Source organism: Marmota monax, unplaced genomic scaffold (genome assembly GCF_021218885.2).
Source record: "Marmota monax isolate L192 unplaced genomic scaffold, Marmota_monax_Labrador192_F-V1.1 WCK01_AAM20220418_F8-fsc00478, whole genome shotgun sequence".
NCBI classification, from domain to species: Eukaryota; Metazoa; Chordata; class Mammalia; order Rodentia; family Sciuridae; genus Marmota; species Marmota monax.
The window spans coordinates 169,495-186,575 of NW_026692074.1; the positions used below are offsets into that span (position 1 = coordinate 169,495).

The following is a 17,081-nucleotide window of genomic DNA, read 5'->3' on the forward strand; positions in this document are numbered from 1 at the left end:
GATGAAAATAACAAACCCAAGGAAATGCTGTAGTTAATGCTGTGTTTTCAACTCTGCTAACTACAGAGACTCCATACACAGACAGCTGCAGAGCCCAGGGAGGAATTTCAACACCCATCTGAACATCCAAGTGGAGCACAGGGAAGTATGATATGACTACTGGCAGACACATTCAAGTATGTTCTCAGGAAGGAAATGAGGCAGGAGGGCAAAAACAGATATCAGCAGACCCTTCTGAAAATGATACAAGTAGAATTGATATCCATGTCCTACAGAGGTCATATTCCAGGTCCTCTCTGCCTTTCCATTTAACTCCACCCTTTTCTAATAGGAAATTATGAGAAGCAGACGTAAGAAAAGTTGATTCTAAGTATGTCACATAATCAACTGGAAGCAAAATAAACTGCAAACCAAGGCATTTACCTATATAGAAACACATGAAAACTAAAAGTAAACCAACTAATACTTATTTGAACCACATAACCTGAATGATATTTGAAATTGGCAGGTCGAGGTTCTCCATTGATCAAAACATCTCCAGATAATCCACTTGGGTCTTTCCTTGCAGCTAAAATGTTTAACAACCTACAAAAAGACAAACATGGTGAGGGTTTTTTTCCCCCTTCAATACAGGCCACCTCTCTCAGCTACTGTTAGTTCAAATTCTGTTCAAGCTATAAAATTAACTAATCAAGAGATATATGACTTAACTAAAACTTAGTACATGTGTGTTTGTGTGCTTCTGTGTGTGTGTATGTGTATGTGTGTTTACATTCAAATCCTCATCTTCCTTTTCATTTGTGCTATAAGAAAGCATAGAAATATAAAAGCAAGGCAAATTTGGCTTAACCTGCATAGACCTCCCAAAGGAACCTCCTGTCCATCTGACATTGGTGGATCCAACCCAGGAAATGTGCTCTTTTATCTAAATGTGTCTTCAATTATTCCTATGTTCCATCTCCCCACATTTAATACTATTCCCTTCTTATTCTTCCTCATTATCTCATAATAGGTTTGACAGGTGTACGTCAACCACTTTATGATGCTGTATTAGTAAGACTGATAAAAGTTATTTCTAAAAGCACACTGAAACTACAAAAAGAAAGCTGACTTATAATTTCTGTTATACTCACAAAGACTTGTTTTGACCTTTGGGTACCATAATGGCGTTGAGACCAGGTTTCATGATTCCACTGAAACCCAAAAGCAAAAATGGGTAATTATTCCATTTTAAACAAAGTACTATTAAATTAGGATCTATGTCAAATACACTTAAGGAAATTTCATGAAATTGCATCAGATTCTCATTAACATCTCTTAATTATTTTTTTTAAAAGAAGCAGGAAATTACTTACTGAAAATAGGTATATTCTGACTGAACAGAACTTAGTTACATTCCTACCTGTGATTTTATGCTCACATAGTGTGTCAGTCATTTGTATTAGACTTGCCCTTCCCCTTCCTTTCTTAATAGGAATACGATGGATGTCCTGGGAGTAGGGCAACAGACACCAGCATCTGGGAATACAGGATGGGAAGCAGTGAGAGAGTAGAGGGGAAAAGTTGTAGGCTGTGAAGAAGCTTACATGAGAAAATAAAAGAACTGAACAAATCAATAATTACATTAAGACTATGAAGAGGCATTTTTTCACTGTTTTTAAATAGACTTTTTAAAAAATAAATTTTTTAAACATGGAAAATGTGTGAAGAATCTACAGTGCTAGATTGGAATTGGTGCATTAATTAGAAGTAATAGGTTTTAATCTACACAATAGTTATAGAAGAGTATAGATGGAAGGGTGCTGAGGAACCATCTGCCATCCACCACTCCATTTACCCCTCCTGGACAGAACCACAACCTCATGCACTTGCATAAGGGATTCAGTTTTATTTTTTTAAACAAAGTTATATATATATATATATATATATATATATATATATATATATATATATATATATATTTGGTTTTTTTTGTGTGTACGCATGTTCATGCATACATATATTCTCTAGGCATGTCCACTGAGGTGGTTTAATTCTAATGACACATGAATAGCAATGAGCATTCTAAACACTCAGATGATGGTTTATAAATACCATTCTCCATAATTCCACAGAATGAACATCAGCTGATTCTGGCCTAGGGTCAGTGCACAGTTTGGATTTTTTTTTTTGTAATAGTATTAAACCTAGGGACTCATACATGATAAACAAGCACTCTATAATTGAGCTACAGGTTCAGCCTTTTTAAAATTTTACTTTGATACAGGGTCTTTCTAAATTGTCCAGTCTGGACTTGAATTGTGATTCTCCTGTTTTGGTGTCCTGAGTAACTAGGATTACAGGTATATGCCTCAACCTCAAAAGTGTATGGAACTTCTAGCTATAACAAGAAAATACTCAAAGAATGAAAGAATAAGTCAAAACAGTGAAGGAGGAAGGGAACTCAAATTGAATGGTCTCCCACTGACTAAGTTCAGACCAACAGAAGTATCAAGATAAATAACAATAATAATACATTACCACTAAGTGTTATTGAAAGAGGAATCCTTGACTATTGTCAATAGAGTAAATTAAAGAGGAAATGGTAAACTGAAGCTTTTTCCTCTTAGTTTCATGCAAATTATGAGATAATGGAAATAAATCACCCTTTGGTAACTATCATATTTTCTGATCTAGACAGGAGTCATGAATGGGAGCTGAAGCTGGTGAATTGGACTATAATAAGGAGCAAGATTCTGTATTAATGTCAGAGCACCACCCTTCACAATAGTAATGAAGTGCAAAGAGGAAAATGGTGACACTGTGGTGAAATTTGGCAGACAGATGCATGACCAGGTGATCAATTTTAACATCACCTGGAGTGGGATGGAATTAGAAGGTACCAGTCTGGATGAGCCTGAAGAAACATGATGTGGTGAGGAGCACAGTGATGGGCAGCCCTCAGAACCACTCCTGCCTTCACTCTGAGGATACCTGTCTCCTCATCTGCTGCCAGACAACAAATGAGTGATTACACAGGAGAGGGTCCTTCTTTCTAGAAAGTAAGGCTGAAAGAGCTAGGGATAGAAAATCATCATGTGAACAGTCTGCTCTCAAGGATTCCCAAAATACACTAGTAAAAATGGATGAAAAAGGAGACACAGTAGGGCCAGGCACAGTGGCATGCATTTGTTATCCCAGTGGCTTGGGAGGTGGAGGCTGGAGGATGTCAAGTTCAAAGCCAGTTTCAGCAATTTAGTGAAGCACTAAGCAATTCAGCGAGACTCTGTATCTAATAAAATACAACATAAGACTAGGGATGTGGCTCAATGGTCAAGTGCCCCTGAGTTCATTCCACAGTACCTGCCCCCAAGAAAGACACACAGTGATGGGAGTAAACAGTGGAATGTAAACAGGTAAGGAGTCTAGTGAAAGGATTATGTTCATGCAGGTTTATATTTGAAATCATTTAAAAAATAATCATTAATCTGAAAATTTCCCAAAGAGAAGAATGAATTTTCCTCAACATTATACGAATATTCATAAATCTTCAGGAATGGATAATTTTTCCCCATAGATATTGAACATTGGTGAGGAAAAGTTCAAGTGCTGTGTATGAAGATAAACTAAGCTTAAGAGAAAGTTTTTCATGAGGTATGAAAATCTTTTCAATTCTCAAAACCAAATTTGGTTTAACTTCTTCTTACAAAAGGAAAGCAAAAAAGTATCCAAAGGAAAATCGAGATTCTCACCACATTTCTTGGAATATACTTACTGTTTTGAACGGTGACTTGTGCTATCAAATACAAATAAAAAATAATATGAGTAACTCTTCCTCCATCCCATAGCCTACTAACCTGAAGTGAGCAGACAGGAGAAAGATCTGAAACACAACAACCATAAATGGGTGTCCTTTCCCACAGATACTTATACCAGAAACACAAGAAACAACAGTCCCTGAAATTGTAAAAATTGAAAGAACTTCAAGATTTGACTGCACTTTTATTAGCCTAAGAGCATAAAACCATGACCCCTGTCCTTTGCTGAGAGGCACAACACTGAGCCTTAAGCACAACAAGAAGTCTTGAGCAGAGGTGACACTTAGGGTATCCCATCACTAGTCTACTTGGCGGAAAAGATAATCAAGAGGTGTTTGGGATTGTGGCTCAGTGGTAGCAAGATGGCTCACTGTGCACAAGGCCAAGGGCTTGATTCCCAACACCAAAGTGGGCAGGGGCAGGTAAATGTACCCTCACATAAAGAATGTACTTTATATGTATTTAGCCTACAAATATTCAAATCAAATTACCTTTAACTTCTTTCAACACAAAATCTGAAAGTACCAACATTTTCTTGATTATTTCACAAAACTCTTGTTAGCTTTTCATAAGTCAATTCTATCTAATCATTAACAAAGGATAAAAGCTTTAGATCTACTATTCCTCTTCTTATTCACCTGGTCAGGATTTCTTAACCAACACAAGAGAGACAAGAAGCAGGCATGACAGCAGGTATTGCCAGAGAAGAGTTCCAATCCTGCACAGAGCCCTTGAGCTCAGCCCATGAACCCTCAGATCCTCACCATTTTTCTCTCAGGCACACCCCAATGTCTACCCAACCCTGTCACTTCCTTGTCTTCTGAAAGATGTTAGGCACTACTGACAGTAAAGACCACAGATGCATACAAAATGTCAAGAAAATCAGGTCAAACACCTGATTTTATATAGAGCTACAACCATACTAGGACTCTTATAACCACTTTCCCAGCCTTGGAGAGTCAGAAAAAGTTGCTTGCTTACACTAGGAGTAGTTATTTCCTCTAGTGAAAAAAAACAAAACAAAACAACAACAACAAAAAAAAAAAAAAACAAGAAACAAGTGTTTCCAGGGCAAATCCAAATTCATTTCCCCTCATGATTATCTCACAAAACTCTTGTCAGCTTTTTATTAGTCAATTCTATCTAATCATTAGAGGGAAGTGCAATTCTCTAGCAATCAGACAAACATTAACAACCCTAAGGGCCAGCATCTGTGAGCTCATATAGATATAAGTAGTGAGAGGTTCCAAACTCACTGCCACTTTAATAATTAAATGACACATTTATTGGACATTCATAAAAACAAAAAAAACATGATGCAGTTCATAAATTCTCTTCAAAGTTTAAACTACCTGATAACTGATCCAATCATATCAGTCCTTGTTTAGCCTAAAGGAAAGAAAGCATGCATCTATATGTCTCTGCAAAACTTGTACTCAAATGCTCACAGCAGTCTATTGGTAGTAAGCAAAGCCTATAGGTCAATAAAGTGAACTTTTAAAAAAAATCATGCACATACCTGATATTTGATAGTATTTCTTTCTCAACCATTCTTCGTTGGAGCAGAGAGCCACTCTTCACTTGTACTCGATAGCAGATATTATGAAAACTCAACACAGCTCCTTGGGTAATTGTCTCCTGGTCACCAGCTATCATCTCAGAGAGGTCATTGGTGTGTCTTTGTAGCATTGGGATAACAACCTGGTCACTACTGGAAGACATCTTCAGAGGTTTTGCCTTTTTGTGGAGGGAAAAGTAATAGTAAGTTGATATTCCATATAAATGAGATTGTAAACTCTAGATACCAATTCATTGAAAACAAGATGGTTTTAAACTGTGCTGCAGTGAGTAAATTCTTTTCCAATGAACAAAGAGCCTGCATCACTATGATAAGAATTGTTGGCAGCAGGTCCACCCTGGCCCCTGGAGCCCTACCTCCACTAGTTTGTTCTGCATGCCAGTGTGGCCAGCTCACAAGGCCATGGCGAACTTGCGGTTTTTCTGTTCCTGCTTGTCCGTCTGAGACATATGTATCCCACGGGAATGCCTTGACCTTTTCTGGTCTGATGGACTTATTGTTAAGGGAGGTTTCGGTACCTGACAATAATAGATGTTGAAACTAAATTTCTCCCCCCTCCCTCCTGCTTTTGGGTAGTTTTCCACTTCTGCTGCTTGGGGTATAAAAAAAGGTGTGTTAGCAATAAAGGGTATTGACTCCTGGATGAAGAACCTTGGTGTCCTGTGTGTCTTTTAACCTCGCCGTCCCTCGCCGGACTCGGCTCCCTTGGCCGGACGCGGAAACTGGAGGTTCCCACCGAGATCCGGAAAGCAGGGGTAAGCGGACGGGGCTCACCTTCTAAGAAAGAAGGGGGAGGATTGGTTTAAAGATATTTTAAAGAGACAGGGTACGTACCATGGGTAACTCAACAGCGAAGGTTCGTCTGGCCAACGAACTGAAAGAGCTGTTAAATACACAAGGAACAGGAATAAAAACTAAGACTGCAACCGAATTCGTTGAAATTATTGCCCAGGCTTGTCCTTGGTTTCTGACAGGAGGATTTCTTAATAATAGTGACTGGGACCTGGTGAGGCATGACCTTCAGAAATTATTGAGGGACCGGGGCTCGGACAGTGTCCCAGTTGCCACCTTTTCCTTATGGAGGTTGGTAAAGGATGCTTTATTAACAGATAAAGTAAAGATCAAGGATCAGCTTGCTGAATGTGAACAGGCCCTTAATCAGGTGCAGGAAGAGCAAATGGCAGAATCCTTAAAGGATGAGGGTCCGCTTGAGGACTCGGGCTCGGAGGGTAGGAAACGCCTCCAGATTTCTAAGCCCAAAAAGGATCCTGAGGACCTCAGTTCTCTCTCTGAGGAAGAGGAGGGATTAGAAAGGGAGATAGAGAAACTAGAACATCACCTTAAAAGGGCAAATGTGAGGGTGCCTAGGGCCCCCTCAGTTGCCGCACCTCCTCCCTATAATCCTGATTGGAATGAGGACGCCCCTACTAGACGGGCGGGGGTCCACTGGGGTTCTAGAGCGGCTCAGGTTTTTCCAATGATTGAAAACGCCGATGCTGATGGACAGCCGGCCAGAGCCCATGTCCCCCTAGCCTTCAAGGACATAAAACAGCTTAAGGAGGCGGTCATTAATTATGGACCTCATGCCCCTTTCACATTGACCCTCTTCGAGTCCTTCTCAGCCAGTCAACTGATACCTAATGATTGGCAGCAACTTTGCAGGGCTGTGTTATCTGGAGGGGATTTCTTATTGTGGAAAAGTGAATATCATGAAAGGTGCCGCGAGCTGGCTCAGATTAACCTGAATTCGGGCCATCAACGGCGAAATGCTGAAATGTTGACAGGAACTGGGCAGTATGCCACCATAGGCCAACAAATTAATTACGACCCAGGTGTTTATGCTCAAATAGCCTCAGCTGCAGTCCATGCCTGGAAAGCCCTGCCCATTTCTAAGACTGAAGCAAAAATTTCCAAGATCTCTCAAGGACCCTCTGAACCTTATTCGGACTTTATAGCCCGCCTAATGCAGGCTGCTGGAAAAATATTCCCTAATCTAGAACAGGCTATGCCACTTATTAGACAACTGGCATATGAAAACGCTAACACTTACTGCCAAAATGCTATTAAGTCCTCCCGGGCCAAAAGTATAGATGACATGATTCGAGCATGCAAAGATATAGATGGGCCTCATATTACTGGTCAGGTTTTGGCTGCTGCCCTTAAGACTGGAATGCAAAAAGCTGATAACAGGGGAACCCGCTCTAAGGGGTGTTTTAAATGTGGAAAAGAGGGACATATAAGGAGAAACTACCCGGAAAGGAGCGAGGGTGCTGGCAGAGGGATGCCTAGAATTTGTCCTAGATGTCATAAAGGAAATCATTGGAGCAGTGAGTGCAGGTCAAAGTTTGACATCCAGGGTAACCCAATACCGTCGGGAAACGGGAGCAGGGGCCCGCCCCGGGCCCCGGAAGCCAAAGTGTACGGGGCAGTGCAGGGACAGAACAGTGTCCCAGGGAGTGGGCGTCTCCGCCGCCTCCCACTGACCAACCCCTTTCTATCTGGGAACTCCCCAGGGGAACACCAGGAAGCGCAGGACTGGACCTCAGTTCCACCTCCCGAGCGGTATTAACTCCCCAAATGGGACCTCAGACGCTGCCTACTGGGGTTTTTGGACCCCTGCCAGAGAGGACGGTGGGACTAGTGTTGGGACGAGGTAGCGCAACTCAGTTGGGCTTAAAGATTCTTACGGGGGTTGTTGATGCTGATTATCAGGGAGAAATAAAAATAGTAGTAGAAGCTACCCAAGGAATTGTTATTCTTCCCCCCGGGGAGCGTATAGCTCAATTGCTGCTGCTACCCTTAGCTTCCATTCCTGGGCACACCCTCCGTGGGTCCCGGGGCGACGGCAGCTTTGGCTTCACTGGAACTCCCCAGGCCTTTTGGGTAGCTCATTTGGATTCGCGTCCCAACCTGACCATTGAGATACAGGACAAGGCTTTCAAGGGAATACTAGATACGGGGGCGGATGTCTCTGTCATTTCTGAACAACAATGGCCACCTGCCTGGCCCCTCCAGAGTCCCTCGGCCATATTACAGGGGATAGGACAGACCCAACCAAAAAGAAGTGCCTCCTTTTTAAAATGGAGAGATGGTGAAGGACATAGTGGCCATTTCCAGCCCTATGTAGTGACTGAACTCCCCACGAACCTTTGGGGGAGGGACTTGCTTCATCAAATGGGGGCTATTCTCACTACCCAGATTTTGAAAGGAAATAATGACTTTGTTAATGATTCAATGCTAGACATGGGATGGATCCCTGGAAGGGGACTAGGAAAGAGACATGAGGGCAGAATATCACCCGTGGATCCAGCAGAACAGGTTACCTGGCGGGGAAGAGACTGGAGAGGACTGGAAAATTTATCCTAGGGGCCACTGAAGTGCGGCCACCTCCACTGTCCATTACTTGGTTATCAGATGACCCTGTGTGGGTAGAACAGTGGCCCCTAACTAAGGACAAATTACAGGCCGCTTCCCTATTAGTTCAAGACCAGCTTAAGTTAGGACATGTGGTGCCCTCTACCTCCCCTTAAAATACCCCTATTTTTGTTATACAAAAGGGGTCTGGGAAGTGGAGACTTCTTCAGGACCTATGAGCTATTAATAAAACTATGCAACCCATGGGACCCTTACAGCCAGGGCTACCCTTTCCTACTGCGATCCCAAAGGATTGGCATCTTATTGTTATAGATTTAAAAGATTGTTTCTTCTCTATCCCCTTAGACCCACGAGACCGAAAGCATTTCGCTTTTTCCTTGCCTTCCACAAAATTTAGGGAACCTTACCAACGGTATGAATGGACCGTCCTACCTCAAGGGATGACTAATAGTCCTACAATGTGCCAATATTTTGTAGCTGAGGTTTTACGACCCTTTCGACAGCAGTTCCCACAGCTCTACCTCATTCATTATATGGATGACATCTTACTGGCAGGGCCCAAGAAAGAAAGACTTCTTCAATCTTATGAAGTCCTCCAATCCCTTCTAAAAGGGGCAGGGCTGGTCATAGCACCCAAAAAGGTGCAGTTTCAACACCCTTACAATTACTTGGGATACATCATTAATAACATAGGAATCTTTCCCCAGAGACCCCAGTTCCAGATAAATCAGCTCAAAACTTTACATCAGTAGCAGACATTCCTCGGAGAAATACAGTGGCTGCGCCCATCCTTTCATATTCCAACTGGAGAGCTCAAACCCCTGTATGACCTCTTGCGAGGAGATCCTTCTCCTACGTCGTGTAGAGTACCTACACCAGAAGCCTTACGAGCACTGAGGCTAATAGAAGAGGCTCTGCAGGACATGCAGATTATGCAGATAGATTATTCTCTGCCCTTGTCATTTATAGTTCTACCTTCTAAAATTACTCCCACAGGAGTGTTCTGGCAAACGGGTCCCATTTATTGGGTCCACTTGCCGGCTTCTAACCCCCGGGTATTGACTCCCTTTTATGAGCTAGTTATTAACTTAATTTGGAAGGCTAAATATTTGGGTGATGCATTGTTTGGAAAAACCTTTGACATACTTATTCAACCTTACACTCAAGATATGATACACAAGTTACAACAAGAACATGACCTTTGGTGTCTTCCTGTGCAGCTTCAAGGGTCAGATTGATAATCACTTCCCTAAACATAGACTTTTGGAGGGCTTTAAAAGGTGTCCCATTATCTTCCCAAAGATTATGAAAAGGAAACCTATTCCAAAGGCCCAAACTGTATATACAGATGGGGCCAAAAATGGATTTGCCGTCGTTTTTGATGGATCTCAAATTCTCCGACAACCTGTGTCAGGTCAGTCGGCCCAAAAGGCGGAAGTTGAAGCTTTAATCATAGCTCTCAAAGTCTATAGCTCTATTCCTCTTAATGTATATACTGACAGCTTGTATGTAGCCAATCTGGCTCTAGTCATAGAAATAGCATCATATATTGGAAAGCAATCCACCATCACAGAACAACTACAGGTAGTCCAGCTTCTCATTTGGGCTAGATGAGATCCTTTATACATTGGCCACATCCGAAGCCATTCAGGGCTCCCTGGACCTTTGTCAGAGGGCAACGCAAAAGCAGACGCTGCTACTCATGCTGTTGGCCTTTCCTGTGTGACTACCAAATATGATAAGGCCTTACAATTCCATAACAAATTTCATTTAAATGCACAGTCTTTACGCTTCCACACAGGATGTTCACGGGACCAAGCTTTACAGATTGTCTCATTATGTCCAACCTGTGCACCATTTATTCATTCTCCTTCCCTTGGGGTTAATCCAAGAGGACTACAACCTAATGATGTCTGGCAAACTGATGTTACACACTTCCCTAGCTTTGGTAAGCTCTCCTTTATACATGTTTCCACTGACACATATTCTGGCTTCATTTTTGCCACCTTACATACTGGAGAAAAGGCTAAGGACGTAATCAGTCATCTTCTAAAAGCCTTTTCCTCCATGGGCACCCCACGATGCCTCAAAACCGATAATGGTCCCGCATATGTAAGCCAGGCGGTTCAACGGTTTTGCACCCAATGGGAAACTAATCATAAGACTGGAATCCCTTATAATCCACAGGGACAAGCTATCGTGGAACGAGCCCATCAACATTTAAAAACTTATTTACAAAAAACAAAAGAGGGGGAGATATACCGGAATTGTCAGGGACCACAAGCACTTCTAAGCATAACCTTATTTACTTTAAATTTTTTACTCACTGACACTGGAGGGCGCACGGCTGCACAACGCCACTTTTCCCCTCCCACTGTACAAGATGCTCAAATAAGGTGGAAAGATTTATCCACCAGAAAGTGGCAACCCCCGGCTCCACTCTTAGCTAGAGTGAGGGGAGCTGTATGTGTTTTTCCCCCAGGAACTGAGAAGCCCATTTGAATCCCAGAGCGCTGCACCAGACCGGTGAATGAAAATTCAAGACAAAATGAAGTTCCCAAGATGGCTGATCCTGCCGCTGTTGTTCTCACCCCTTCAAGTGAGTGCCGAGACACACCTCATGAGCTGGACCCCGCTTGTGGCATTCCTTCTGGACAGGTTTGTTAAAGGAGGGCTTGACCCCCCACCTGGGAATATTCATGAATATCTTTTTGGAGCCCCTTGTGAGTGTAAGGGAGGGCCCCGGCACTCGGCCCCCTCTGGTTATATCCAGAACATTGATTGTGGGACTAAAGTAGCCTACATGGCGGCTGAACTCAATAAAAACATCGGAGGATTTAAGCAACCAAAATGGGTATGTGTTAATAAGCCCGGACTTGTTGTCCCTAATCCGACCGAGACTCTTGTAAGCTGTCCCGCCATTTGTCATTACACCCCGGCAATGCACATCTCCTGTTATACATCAGCCTCAATTTGTGTTAATAATCAAGGAAAACAATATTTTGAGGCCATCCTAACTAACGCCCGTGGAAAATGGGGGACCACTTATAATTATATTCCTTTTCTTGGTGACCGGGGAGGGGAAGGCATCACGACTCGGTTAACGGAGGCGGGATGTGAGGGCGTCGTGGGTAAACCCTCCTGCTGGCCCATGCAGGCCCCCATCGGAATCTCTGATGGAGGGGGACCCACTGATGCTATCAAATACCTTCAGGTGATTAAGCTTTTAAAGCCGGAGATCCCTAAGCCTACATACCACCCCTTGATATTGCCCAAATCCCAGTTTCCTGATTTAGATGCTAATACATTAGATATCCTAGAAACTACCTTTTCTTTACTTAACAGTTCCAACCCTACCCTTGCTGGTGATTGCTGGCTCTGCATGACGGCAGGTGCAGTCATGCCATTGGCGGTTCCCATCAATTATACCATTGATGATGACAACACATGTCAATCTGGGCTACCCTTTAAGGTGCAGCCTCTAGGTGGTTTTATGTCATGCCTTCTGGGCATGATGCAAAATAATACCTATGATGTTGATGTTGGAATCTCTTCCTTTGGAAACTGCTCATTAGTAAAGAATTACTCCTCACCTACTCCGCCCATTTGTCCCCCTAATGGTACAGTCTTTATGTGTGGTGGAAATTTAGCTTTTCCCAGGCTCCCAGCAAATTGGACTGGTGGTTGCGTTCTGGCATTACTGCTTCCTGATATCACAATTATCTCAGGAGATGAACCCCTACCCATTCCTAGCCTAGACATCTTAGTTAGAAGACACAAGAGAGCTGTGCAGGCCTTACCACTCCTTGTTGGCCTTGGAATAACAGCTGCTGTGGGTACAGGCACGGCAGGATTGGGTACGGCTCTACATTCTTACCGCCGCCTATCTCAACAGGTTATAGATGATGTGCAAACCCTGTTGGGAACCATTAAAGACTTACAAGACCAGATAGACTCCCTAGCAGAAGTAGTTCTTCGGAACAGGCGGGGTTTAGACTTGCTTACTGCCAATCAAGGGGGAATTTGTTTAGCCCTTGGGGAGAGGTGCTGTTTTTATGCTAACAAGTCTGGCATAGTTCGCACAAAAATTAAACAACTCCAAGAAGACCTAGAAAAAAGGAGGAGGGAATTATTTGAGAACCCTCTCTGGACTGGACTTAATGGATTTTTGCCTTATCTTCTTCCCTTATTGGGACCATTGTTAGGCCTCCTTCTAGTAGTGGCAATAGGACCCTGCATTGTAAATAAGATAGTACAATTCATTAAGGATCAAATTAATATCTTAGCCTCTAAGCCAATACAGGTTCACTATCAACGCTTGAAGATGGATGATCGCCTCTCTGAGATATACTTCAGACCAATCCGAAGATGAGTGTCCTCCTTAAAAGAAGAACTCCTGCCATATCTTTTCTCCCTCTTGCTTTCCTGTACTAGGATCTTTGCTGTCTAATCTCTCGGTCCAATCACATCTGCCATTCGGTGGTGAAGGTCGTGGGTCCCATGGGTGGAGACGGTTAAGCGTTTACCGCAATAATGTCTTGATAGGTCATAACACCTTGAGCTGATCTTGTAGTACCCAGTGACGGGCAACTTTCACGCTTGCTGTGCGACCTAAGCCAGGGAATCGGGGCCTTCCCAGAGACGGGTAAGCATCGCAAGGGCTGTGAACGACCTAAGACAGGGGCTACTTGATTCCCACTGGCATGCAAAAAACAAAAGAGGGGGACTTGTTGGCAGCAGGTCCACCCTGGCCCCTGGAGCCCTACCTCCACTAGTTTGTTCTGCATGCCAGTGTGGCCAGCTCACAAGGCCATGGCGAACTTGCGGTTTTTCTGTTCCTGCTTGTCCGTCTGAGACATATGTATCCCACGGGAATGCCTTGACCTTTTCTGGTCTGATGGACTTATTGTTAAGGGAGGTTTCGGTACCTGACAATAATAGATGTTGAAACTAAATTTCTCCCCCCTCCCTCCTGCTTTTGGGTAGTTTTCCACTTCTGCTGCTTGGGGTATAAAAAAAGGTGTGTTAGCAATAAAGGGTATTGACTCCTGGATGAAGAACCTTGGTGTCCTGTGTGTCTTTTAACCTCACCGTCCCTCGCCGGACTCGGCTCCCTTGGCCGGACGCGGCAAAGAATAACCTTAGAACCTAAAATGGGAGACAGATGAAACATTAAATGCTTGTACTCAAATTAGATGTCAGATAAATTCCAATAAGCAAAATAGTTGAGTATGAAAATTACCTACAACACATAAAGGAGAAAAAAGGCAAGTGAGCCAGGTACATTGGCACATGCACATCTGTAAGCCCAGTGAATCTGAAGGCTGAGGCAGGAGGATTGCAATCTCAGAGGTCAACCTGGGCAACATAGCAAGACCCTGTCTCAAAAGAAATATAAATGTACCTCAGTGGTACAGAACCCTTGGGTTCAATTCCCAGTACTTAAAAAAAAAAAGGTAAGGACTTCTCCTGACTTCAAAAAAGCATATATGATACAGCTTCAGTTCTGGGACAGCCTACATGAGCATCATAATATTCCCTGTCCTTTTTTTAATGTTGGAAGTGTTCATAGTGTTGTTACCAAAAAGGGCTTAGACAAGCAGAGAGGGACAGGAGAATTCTCTGAATTTTGAATCCAGACTTCACATATCTGGTTATTATATACTTTCAGTCAAGTAAGAAAGTAAACTCCAATATCGTTTACAATGCAACAGATTTCATTATTAGGAAAACATTTGAATTCTAGGAAGATATCAAATTAAGTATAAAATGATTAAATTAATTAAACCAATAGTTAAGCAGATCAAGTCTTGAAAACAAAAACTGAAAAAAGAAATCAAAATTAAGAATTCAAGCCATAAGTGGTTGTGCATACCTACAGTCCTAGCTATATGTTTAGGCTGAGGCAGGATCATCATGAATTCCAGGTAGCACTGGTAGTACAGTGAGACTCTGTCTCTTATAAGAAAAATAAGGGACTGTGGGGGTGTAGCATAGTGGCAGAGTGCATGTTTGAGACCATGAGTTTGACCCCAGTACAGGGGGGAAAAACATTAAGCATTCAATAGTTGAGTTTAGCTACAGTTTAAACAATGACAATGGAAGAGAACTAGTATAGTTTACTGAATTGAAGAGAATTAATAAACTTTAGTTTTCTGAATTGAAGAGAATTACATAAAAGAGGATAAGGAACACAGGGCATGATAGGAAGAGTCTGATCTACATGTAACTAGAGATGTGGGAGAGGAGGGAAAAATTAAGCAGCATCAGTCATTAAAGAAATACTGGCCACAGGTTGGAGGTTGAAGCAGGCAGACTGCATTTAAGGGCAAGACCACAATTTTAAAGTTTAATATGTTGGAGGCAACAGCAACTTCAGAATCCATATGAAAGATCTTTGTCATTCCCATCCCTTGACCTTCTCTCCTCTGATGATCTTGTCCTCCCGACTCTGCTTCACTATGCCTATTTCTGGTCCCCCTTATCTAAACAATATCACATCAGTACCACTAAACAAAGAACTGGTAACTCTGGTCCCCTTTGTTTTCCAGTATAGTTATATTGATTAAAATTCCTTTACTGCTTTTTGACATTACTCTTTCTGCCAGTTTTTAGAGACTAGTGGCTGGACCTAAGTTTCTGGGACTCCACCACATTGGACCTCTGGCCTAGGACTTCAGAAACAGTACTTAAAGCAAGCAAAATTACAACTATGATATTTACAACTACGACAAGCCATTTCAAGAAGTACACTTAGAACATGCACTGTTGCATGCATTATGGAAACACTGAGAGGGCTCTTCCATTGCAAATCCTCAGTCTCCACTGCATCCTTGTGTGACACACACGAAAGACACAGCCCTCAAAAGTAAATGCCAGGTAAAGATTCTCTGAAGACACAATGTTATCCCCTTTATTGTCACTAAACTGTGTGACAGACCATTCTGTTTTCATTATGGCCTCCTTGGTGTAACTTTATTAAGTGCAGAGGGCCCTTGGGTCAGCCCATGTCCATTGTAATGTGTTCCCTCATGGCAGCTTTCTACTCTAGGTTGTATATGATTTTGTAAACATCATATTTATGCTCATGTCAAATGCTTCAAGGATGCTTAATGACAATAAATGCAGAAACAGATTTTGCATGCTTGTGTAATTTAATACACCTTGTTTCAAAAAGAATGTGTTTCCTAAGAGAATTCCTGTATAATACCCAGGACCTGGAATAAAGATGCCCAATATACATTTGTTATTATGAATCTCTATACATTTCTGAAAAAATAATCAGCAATTACATTTCCATTATTAGGTAAGAAAATAAAACAAGGTACTATTATAGATACACACACAAGCTGATATATTTACAACTTAATTTTTTTGGTCATATATTTGAACATTTTTAGCATTATTTTTATATGTATTGTAAAAGGCTGGTTAATTTTTAAAGTTAATTATTAAAACTTAACCACTCACAGAAAAATTACAAAAGGAAATTCAATAATTCTTTAACAAACCACCCAAACTTGGAGTTAAACTTCATTTCGTGTGAATAAAAAAAAGACCCAATATATTAGTCAATGCCTTTAAAATATGTGAACAAAATTCTCCTACACCTTTAGGAACTCCTATGCTCAGTAAATTTATGTCCATTCAATATCAATTCCATTTATCTTCACACACTTGGAGACAGGTAAGGATTTTACCTTAACCAACCTGCAAAAACCCACTATAATCAACTGCTCCACCACATCATTTTCTGAAAATCCATTCTGAATCGTCAGTCTGTATTTCATAGTCATTTTCAAATGAAACTGCCAGGTTCTGCACATATAATAAGGACTTAAGACTCTCCACTTGAGCCTATGAATATCCAGTTGGCAAGTAAAAGAAGGATTAAAATCTTGGAATCTCTGGTTCCATGTTACATCTGTCTCCTTTACTCTCAGTCACCTTGGATTCTGGAAATGACAGACCTGACCAATAAACCCCTTGTGATGAGTGGAAACTATCCCTGCACACACCACACAAAACACACATACACATACAACTAGGAAATACCAGCTTTCTTATCTCCAACAGGTTCCCACCAGACCAATTGTGAGAATGATCATTCATGCCATGGTTTGACAAAAGCTGCCTGACTATGGATACTTAGTTCACCTTGTCTTAATAATCTAGAAGTTCATATCAATGCCCCCAAATACAGGGTCTGGAAACACTGGTCTACTTCCCAGTATACCTATACTGATTAAACTTCCTTTCTGCTTTTCACCATTACTCTTTCATTTGATTTTGAGACAAGTGACAGAACTGATTTGCTAACTGCCCCCCAC

General features: G+C 41.9%; 1 pseudogene; it reads right to left on the bottom strand.

The window, feature by feature from the left end:
• LOC124102951 (broad substrate specificity ATP-binding cassette transporter ABCG2-like) overlaps positions 1–5,594 on the bottom strand; it is a 42,650-nt pseudogene extending 37,056 nt beyond the window's left edge.
• Between the last annotated feature and the right edge of the window lie 11,487 nt (positions 5,595–17,081).